The sequence below is a fragment of the Anas platyrhynchos genome, chromosome 4, assembly GCF_047663525.1.
Source record: "Anas platyrhynchos isolate ZD024472 breed Pekin duck chromosome 4, IASCAAS_PekinDuck_T2T, whole genome shotgun sequence".
Lineage (NCBI taxonomy): Eukaryota > Metazoa > Chordata > Aves > Anseriformes > Anatidae > Anas > Anas platyrhynchos.
The window spans coordinates 30,685,806-30,694,697 of record NC_092590.1 but is presented as its reverse complement, the minus strand read 5'-3'; positions in this window follow the sequence as shown (position 1 = coordinate 30,694,697).

The window sequence follows — 8,892 nt, the reverse complement described above, 5'->3', positions numbered from 1 at the left end:
ACCTCATTAATGAACTCACCTCACATTCTGCATATTTTGAAAACTCCATGTGAAGGGTTCTATATTCAGCACAGGCTGAATGAATTACCAAATACATGTTTATGAATTTTAGTCTTCTCATTTAGAAAGCCCAGAGTACTTCACTATGTATCTTTTAATTTTATATATGTATACATGTATATGTGTGTATTTGTATACATATGCATATATTACTATATTGGAAATACTCCCCTGGTGTATGGAAGAGATGCGTACCTACCCAATGAGCATAACTGATTTGATGTACGTAGTCAAATCTTGTATTACATTTGCAAATTTTTGTTTAAACAATTTAGTTAAGGTCAGGTTTTCCAGTACTTGGATGGATATCCAAGTACAGTCACATAAGACTGTCCACACAGTCACAATATCACTTTGTTCACTCTGTGATCTAAAAAGCATTTAGACCACATTAGCAATGGACCGTTTCTCAGCTTGTAAATCCTGCTTGGATGTACTTCATATAGAGGTTGAGAGGGTCAGCTTCTGAATCTCTGAACAGCTGTGGGACAGTAAAATCTTATGCAATGCTAGGTCGGAGTGTGAGTGGTTCATGACTGCCCACATCTGACTCTGTGCACCTGGGTGAGTTGGTAGGTAACACTGGGGATGCAGTCAGCAGAGTGAGTATCCCAGTGCTGTGTTACCATCACCCCAAAATAAAGTCTACCAACTCTCACGCTGGATGCAATTTCTTGTAACAGGGGAGCACAGATTTTTGTGTAACTGTATCTTATTCTCATGATATATCTGTATTGTTCTGAATGCTGATTGTATTCATTTCCAGTGCCATACAGCAACCATAAACCCAGTGATTTTCTTTTATACTGAGAATTTTCTGTCTGCTTCTTAAGTAGAAGAAAGGAGCCAAAACTCAGCTGTGAATATGATCTGCTACCTTTCATATCAGAAGTCACACTTTTTGATGTGAAAGCTTCTATGGCACTCTCTTTAAGAATAGCAAGTCCTGGCAAAACTCCTGAAACAGCACCCTACTATGGCCTAAAATTCAACTGATTGTGGCACCTTTTCCTGCCATCTGTGCCACATTGCTTTGTTGCTGTGCTAGTCACCACCTGTGTTTCAGCCTGGATATAACGGATAGCTGATGAAAGTAGCTGATAAAAGTCTTCCTACTTTGCTTCATGAGAGTGTGATCAATGTGAGAGTGTGTTCTGTCATTCTGGATAGAAAAAAAAAAAAAAAGAAATCCATTAGAAATTCAAAACAGTAACATGCATTTCTTCACTGAAACCTTCAGTTGCAAGCACCTTGAGTTGTATTAGCTACTCTCATTTATAGAATTTATGTGTGGACAAATAAATAAGGCATTATTGTCAGGACTGATGGACAATATTTCTGAATTAACACCAGAACTGCACCCAATTCTCCATCTGTCTAAGCCTCAGAAGCATTTAAAGGACAACAGGTGAAACCTCATGATGCATCTATAATGTGCAATATATAGCTCACCATCCAAGAAGAAGTCTGTGTGTGTGTGCGTTTGGTGTCTTAAAATCTCTCTAGGTCCTGCCAGTTCAGAGACTCTTGAAGGACTGAACATTGTAACTTAGAATGAATTATTGGAACTAGATCTCCAAGCATCTATGATAGAAAAACCTTCAGTAGTTAGGAAAAAGTTTTAACATCCTTTATGCTGTGTTGACTCTTGTTCCCAACATTAACAAGTTCAACCAGAGTTGAGGAACTTGTTCAACATTGCAGTGCCAAGAAGTTTACATTTCAACAAACATAAAATATGAACAAAGGAGACAAACAAAAAGAACAGAGAAAGGAAGGATATGGCTTCAAACAAATGATCCAGTATAAGTCAAAATACAGCTAAAGAAAGAGAGGAAGAATAAATCCTTTAAATGAGCAACATTAGCCACAAAGCCCCGAACGAACATGAAAAAATCCCCAAACACCAGGAATTATTCATAGAAGCTCACGCCCTCCCCTAGAAATTACAAACTACTGAGTATGCTGAGGCTCCATAGCCTGTGTTTTTCTTAACCATAACCCTAACATTAACTGTAACACTTGCCATGCTCTGAGTGCACTAATAGAAATTGATGGCTCTGAGCAGCCTCACCTGGGATGCTGCCCACACACCCTCTGCCCATGGAGGTGGACCCAGAATGCCATTTAAGCTCGGACGTTGGCTATCACTTCTTTCTTGAGTTATGCTGGCATTCTGTTTGTTCTTCTGTCTTTCTGTTCATCTGACTATCTGACTTTATTCCCTGGCTGGACCTTAGGCTTGTATTGCAGGTAGTTCTTTTTCTAGCATTTTTTTTTTTTTTCTTCCTTGGGTGGGCAATACTGGTTCATGTTGTAGCTTCATTTCTAGTTTTGCCTCCAGCTGCTCTCCACTGAAGTGTCTGGGTGGACCTTGTTTCCAAAACCTTGTTCTGCCTATTGCATTCATATGCTATGGGACTGTGCTGCAGTCAGTGTGGGCAAGGACTTTGCTGAGGTTACCCTTGGCTCCCAGTATGTCCTCTCTTGTGGAACAGCCCTGCTTGTGTTGCTCTCTGGAAGCACTAAGCATAGCACACCTGGCATGCTGAGAAAGAAAGCATAGGGTGTGATAGCCTCAAACCTGTTTCTCTAGAGGTTTGAAACAGTGTTTTCAGGATCTAGAATTTCAGGGTGGAGGGTTGTTTTTTAAAAACAAGAATTGTTCTTACTGTGATATGGCTGTCAGTACTTGCAGAAGATCCAGATCTTGAGAAAAGTCAAAGAAAAATGAATGCTGTTTGTACAATTCATACTTTGAGCTAGCAAATAAATAGTATGTGTACCAGAGACTTGGTGTGGGGTTCTGGATGGGGAATGGTGTCCATGTTATAAGAGATTTAGAAGCTTTGCATATTTAAATTGAAACTCTTATTAAAAAAAAAAATAAAAATGCTATTCTGTGTCCAACTTGACAAAGTACACAGCAAAGAAATTGCAAGGCTGGAAGCAGGGCTTCTGGGATCTGTTTTTGTCAGGTATGCTGTTGGCCTGGGCAGTGTGGTCAGGCTCTTCAGCATCCTGCCAGAGTGAACAAGTGTGTGAGCTGGTGAGAAGCATGAGGCAGGATTTGAAAACAGCTTAATCTGGCAGAATTTCATTAACATTGAAACAACTCTGGGAAACATTTAAACATTAATGGATAGGCAATTTGAGAATAGAAAAATGTTCAATAAAAATAGCAGTGTTGTTTTCTCCTCCAGTTGGCTCTACTGGTAATTCTCCTTGCATACCATGTAGTAGTTGGTATGATTCCATGTGATTGTTTTTTGGCTTGGGGGTTTTGGTTGCTTTTAGATTCCTTTGCTCAGAAATGTTGTTGGTTATATAGAGAAAACAACATCAAAATAGCTTGCAGTCTTAATCACTCAAGAGTTAAGAAACAGAATTAAGATTGTTGAGGCCATTATAGTTCAATCCCTGTGTACATTATGAGATAGTCTTTAATTACATGATCTCATTCTTTGTTTTCCCACAGGACCCTGCCTCATTCAGATTGCAGGATGAACAGTGCTTGGAATGAATCAGCACAACACAGTGAAAGAGTCTGTTGTTTGCAGGACTCATCTCAGTTGTTGAGGAAGTTGGAATATGTGTTTTGAATGAGTTGGGATGTCAAGAAAAGAAAGGATGATCTTGTAGCTGAGGCAACTGTATGTTTCCCTGGAGAATGGGTTTCTGTCGTTGCCTTTGCCAAAAAGATTCTATGAGGTACTGTTGTGGGGGAGAAAAGACATAACTTTTCTCAGGTATCCATTAACAGCAAACGCGTAATTTTCTTAGAAATCTGAGGATGCTTCACATGCTGTTGATCCAGCGTAAAAAAAATAATAATAATAAAAAAAAATTCAGTAAATACTGTTCTTCATTCTTGCACTTCAGTGAAATTGTAGTGTGCAATCATAAGAATTGCTTTACATGAGAGTTGTGTAAAAGTGTCTTGTGCTTTCAATACTTCATATTCTGAACTCTGAAACATAGCTATTTGATGTAAGTATGTTAACAAGGTTACCTGTATACAGAGCTAGCATTTAGTTAATTGTTTAATAGAAAACTAGAAAAAGTGACAAAGAATAATAAGTTTTATATAAGGGTATTGAATAGTAGCACAAACTATTTAATATTTAAATTAGTTGTTTCCTAATTTGTGATGATAGTCTATTTTTTTTTTTGACACTCAGTTGTATATCCTTCTACAGTAGTTGCAAACTATCTGTGAAGGACTTATTTTCTTTTGCAGTTTTTAAAAATCTACTAATTTATTTTCAGTAGCCAAAGGTTCTTTTTAATTCAGGGCATCAATGAAACTTTCTGTATCAGCTTTCACATATTCAACTTGCATGTAATGTCTTCTCCATACATCTTAGTGTGATTGTCCTTTTCTTTTGACGCTTATTTTTACACATCAATTCAGCCAATGCTAAAGTGACGTGGCTTAGATTAATCTTCCCTTATTCTAGAATAAAGCAGAAATAATCCAATTGGCCTCTGTTCCTGTGTAGTAAGGTTTTACTTCATAAGAGGCTAATCAGTAGAATAAGGTTCAAGCTGTACTCAGAAGTTGGGTTGCAAGTCAGCTTAGATGAAATATTGCTAAAATGTGAATATTTTCCTCTAAATCATAGTACTGTAAGACCAAAAAAAAAAAAAATAAAAAAAAAATGAAGATGTCAGAGATAAGAAAAAATGCTATCAACACCAGTAATGCAAACAGGGTCTCTACACTGTAGCTGGGGAAATTCTCAGCTCCTCAAGATATTACTGATTTTTAGTCCTCACACTTTAAAGTAATTGAACTGAAAATCATTGTGTTGTTTTACAGTGGGGAGAACAATGTGAGATTCCTAATATTTTAGTTTCTAAGTGGTTGATTGGGTAGCAAATACCCCCATGTTCTCTTCATCTCTGGCATGCTGAATATAATAGCAATACATTAGGAGTCTAAAATTCTTTCTTTGTATGTGAAAGCCTATACAATCTTTGTTCTGTATTTTAGGTATTCAGTTTAGTGGTACGAATGTTGAAATATTTTTCAGAGAGGTTTGGAATTTGGATTTGTTGTTTCTTATGGCAGAACAGTAAAGGGAGTGGTAACAAGAAGGGAGATCACTGACAGTTCTGCATGCCTTCTAATGTCTTTTTTTTTTTTAGTCATAAAATGTTATCTTGCTTTAAGTGATTATTCATTATAGAAGCCAGGTAAAATCATAAGCTCATATTGGATGTTTTTTACTTGAGTTTTAATTCACAGCAATCAACCCTAGTCCAGAATAATAATAAACTGAGCTTTATGAGAATATTCCAGAGTTGATGAGGGTCCGGATGTGGCTGTGACTGTGAGCATGGAAGCGTGCATACTCAGCACAGATGGAAAGGGGAATGTCACTGCCACCACAGTGCAAGTACCCTGAGCCACGGAGGAGTAAATCCAGCTGAGTCAGTGAGGCTTCCAGCCAGGGGTGCTTTCTCCAAAGCACAGACATGCTGTGTGGTGCGTTGCTCAATGTTAGTTAAAGCAGGATCTCTTCCAAAGCAAGGATATTGGGTCTAGAGAGTAGAGAATGACTTTAGGAAGGACAGTTAAGTCACATAGATTATTCTGGTTTATGCCTGACAGAACAAGCAACTTCTAGCCTTGCAATAATTCACTGAATCTTACGTTAGAGTCGAACTGTGTTCCAAAAAAATTTAAAAATAATAATAATAATAATAAAAAAGGATAATCTAGGACTTGCCTACCTTATATCAGCTTTGGTTATTTAGTAATATTTAGTAAGAGTAATAACTAAGAGTTATTTTAAGCTGTTAGATTTGCCTGTTTCCTTAAATTTTACTTTGGACAGACTCTGAAAAGCGCTACTTTGACTTTTCCTATTTCCTGTATCAACTATAACAATGTGATGTAATTCAGGTGGAGGACAGTATTTCTAAATCTGTCCTGACAATAGAATTGTGTTCAAATAAATGAATGTAAAAATAATACTTAACCTTTTTTGGTCTAACTGTTATACAGAGATGTACAAAAGCAGAGATTGTGACAGATGAGGTGACATAAGCTTTCCCTTAATAGTAATATTAGTAGCAAGCCTGGAGATATAGAAGGTACTGTGCAATTCACTGTTGCCTTTTTGAATGATCAAATCTCTTTGTATGAGAAGGGCTATAAATACTCTTTTTGTTTATTCTGCAGTCCAAGGGCAAATCTATGTCAGAAACAAGATTCTGCAGCCACAGAGTTATAGAAAACTCAGCATTCTGTGCCATTAATAGGAGCTTCTAAGTACTTCTGGGATGACCTAAAAATAAATCAGTGCAACTCTTATGTTTTATAGACAAATTTATTAGAGGCATGGTGGAGAGGGAGAGAAGAGAAAAATGTATATGTAAACAAATCTTCAGGAAACAACCTTTTTCTACAGAAAGTATATCATGCAAATATGTGGGGAAAACTTGCACTTAAGTAAATGCCCAATGTGAAATAAAAATTGATTAGCTTGAATATGTTCATTGTGAGCAAGCCAATGTTGAGGAGTCTCTGTAGTCAAGGTGCTTGTCATTTGTAGTAAAGAATTCTGGTCTAAACTCAATCTGAGGCTACTACTGCAAAAAACTCTCATTTTCTGTTTCATTTCATTTAAAAAATAAATCAGTGAAATCTTCCTGCAATCAACAGATCTAAATAGCATTAGATATTATCAATAAACAACAGTATAACACTAGGGGCAAACATCAGTTAAAATCTGTAATGTAAATGAAAGATGCAGCTACTTGGACCTCCATGGCACATGGACTCCAGCACACTTAGGCCAAGCAGATAAGTCACATGCTCTCTTTTTGAATTCCTTTTGAAAATTAGATGATATTTTACTTCATTATTTCTCCGGAATCATTACTCCTAACTTTAATTCCATTCTTGAGCAAATTACGGCTATTTTCATCTCATGCCAATGCTACTTTTGTTAAATAGTTAATTTGTTAGCCACTGCTTCTACAAGAAGCTAAAAAATCTTTTCACTTTATTTTGAAATGCTCCATAGCTTCTTTGAAGAGAGGCTCTCCATTCCTTTGATTGGAAGAATGGTGGGGATTATATGCACCCATTCAAATAATGTTCATACATACATGAGCTATAATGTCATCAGCATTGGTCTTTTACTGGAAATGTCTTGCACCATAGATGCTTGGATTGTTTCTTCCTTATAGGTATAGGAGGTTGATAATCATTTGGACTACTTAATCCATATCTCTCTTCAATCACATTTTATAACTGAGATCCCAGAAAGAATTCTTTCTATCCTTTATTTATGACCTTGTAGTCTGTAAAATTGATTTTCATCCAATTACTATTTCTTTGGCTCCCAAGGTCATTCACTACTCTAGTATGATATTATGGTTCCTTTCTGCATGAATAATTCATTTCCATAACATATCAATAGACCTCAGTGGCATACTTATTTTGTACAGTAAGTTTATGAATGAAAGTATTAAATTAGATTTGTCTGAGAACTCTGCCTAGAAATTTAAGAACTTCTGGTCCAGTGTTTCTTCCTCAGTGTGTGTAAAGATGGTAGGTTCACAGTGGCATCATTGAATTGTGTTTTCACTATAAAATTTCAAAAATATTTGCAAATGTTAAATGATCCTTATTTTTACTTCAATAGGGATGATTTTTATACGCAAAATAACTGGAACAAAACAAAACAGTTTAAAAACTGAAAACTGGTGATAGAAAACAATGTAGCCTTTTTCTTTACATTCACTGTAATTTCACCTATACAATGCATTGTTAAATCTCTCAGTCTGAGATGGGTAGTACAAGACAAATGGACAGCAAAAAATTATCTTTCATTTAGAAAAATACAAGTCTAGTTTTCTTCTTTCTTTGAGAAGAAAAAAATACAGTTCTCTACAACAATATAAAGCAATGCTGACACCTACAGAGAATGTATGTAAATATCAACTTAGAATTTGCATTTTGTGATATTTTCCAGAATTATTTGATAAAAGAACAAATGACTTAAAGGAAACTTTTAAAACTTAAGAGAAACAAATCTTTATCTTATGTCAGATAAGACTTTGAACATAAAGTATATTCCTTTTTTTTTTTAAATTCACTTTCAGCTATTCAGCTTTCTTCATGCACATATGCATATACAAATCTTCTAATGAGTCCCCTATGAAGTAACTGAAGGACAAAATGGGATTTTTTCAGGTACTTTGTCTAAAGCTGTGGGCAGTGGATGGAATGATCCACTTGATTCAATAGCAGAAATACCAACAGGGAGAAAACAATGTGCAATGTGTAGCTGGGGAGGTTGTAGTAACATACACTTCCAATTGCATATATATATTTCTTTATTTTTATAAATACTACTGTGGATCCAGTAGCCATGAACTAAGCCATCAATATAATGGACATTAGTATGCAGAACCAGGTTTGCTGCCTCAAGACTGTTTCTCCATTTTTCCAATTGCTGTGACTCAACAGGATTATATTAATTTTGCTGTGTTTTTAGCTTCTATGCTCAGCCAAATGGGCCTCTGAAAACTTATGACATCAAGCTGAGTGGTGCAGCTGATATAGCAGAAGGAAGGGATGCCATCCTAAGAAACCCAAACAAGCTAGAAAAGTGGACCAATGTGAACCTAATGAGGTTCAGCAAGTCCGAGTGCAAGGTGCTGTACCTGGGTTGGGGCAATCCCAGACAGCAGTACAGGCTGGGAGAAGAATGCATTGAGAGCAGTCCTGCAGAGAAGGACTTGGGACTTCTAGTAGACAAAAATCTTGACATGAGCCAGCAGTGTACACTTGCATCTCAGAAGTCCAGCTGC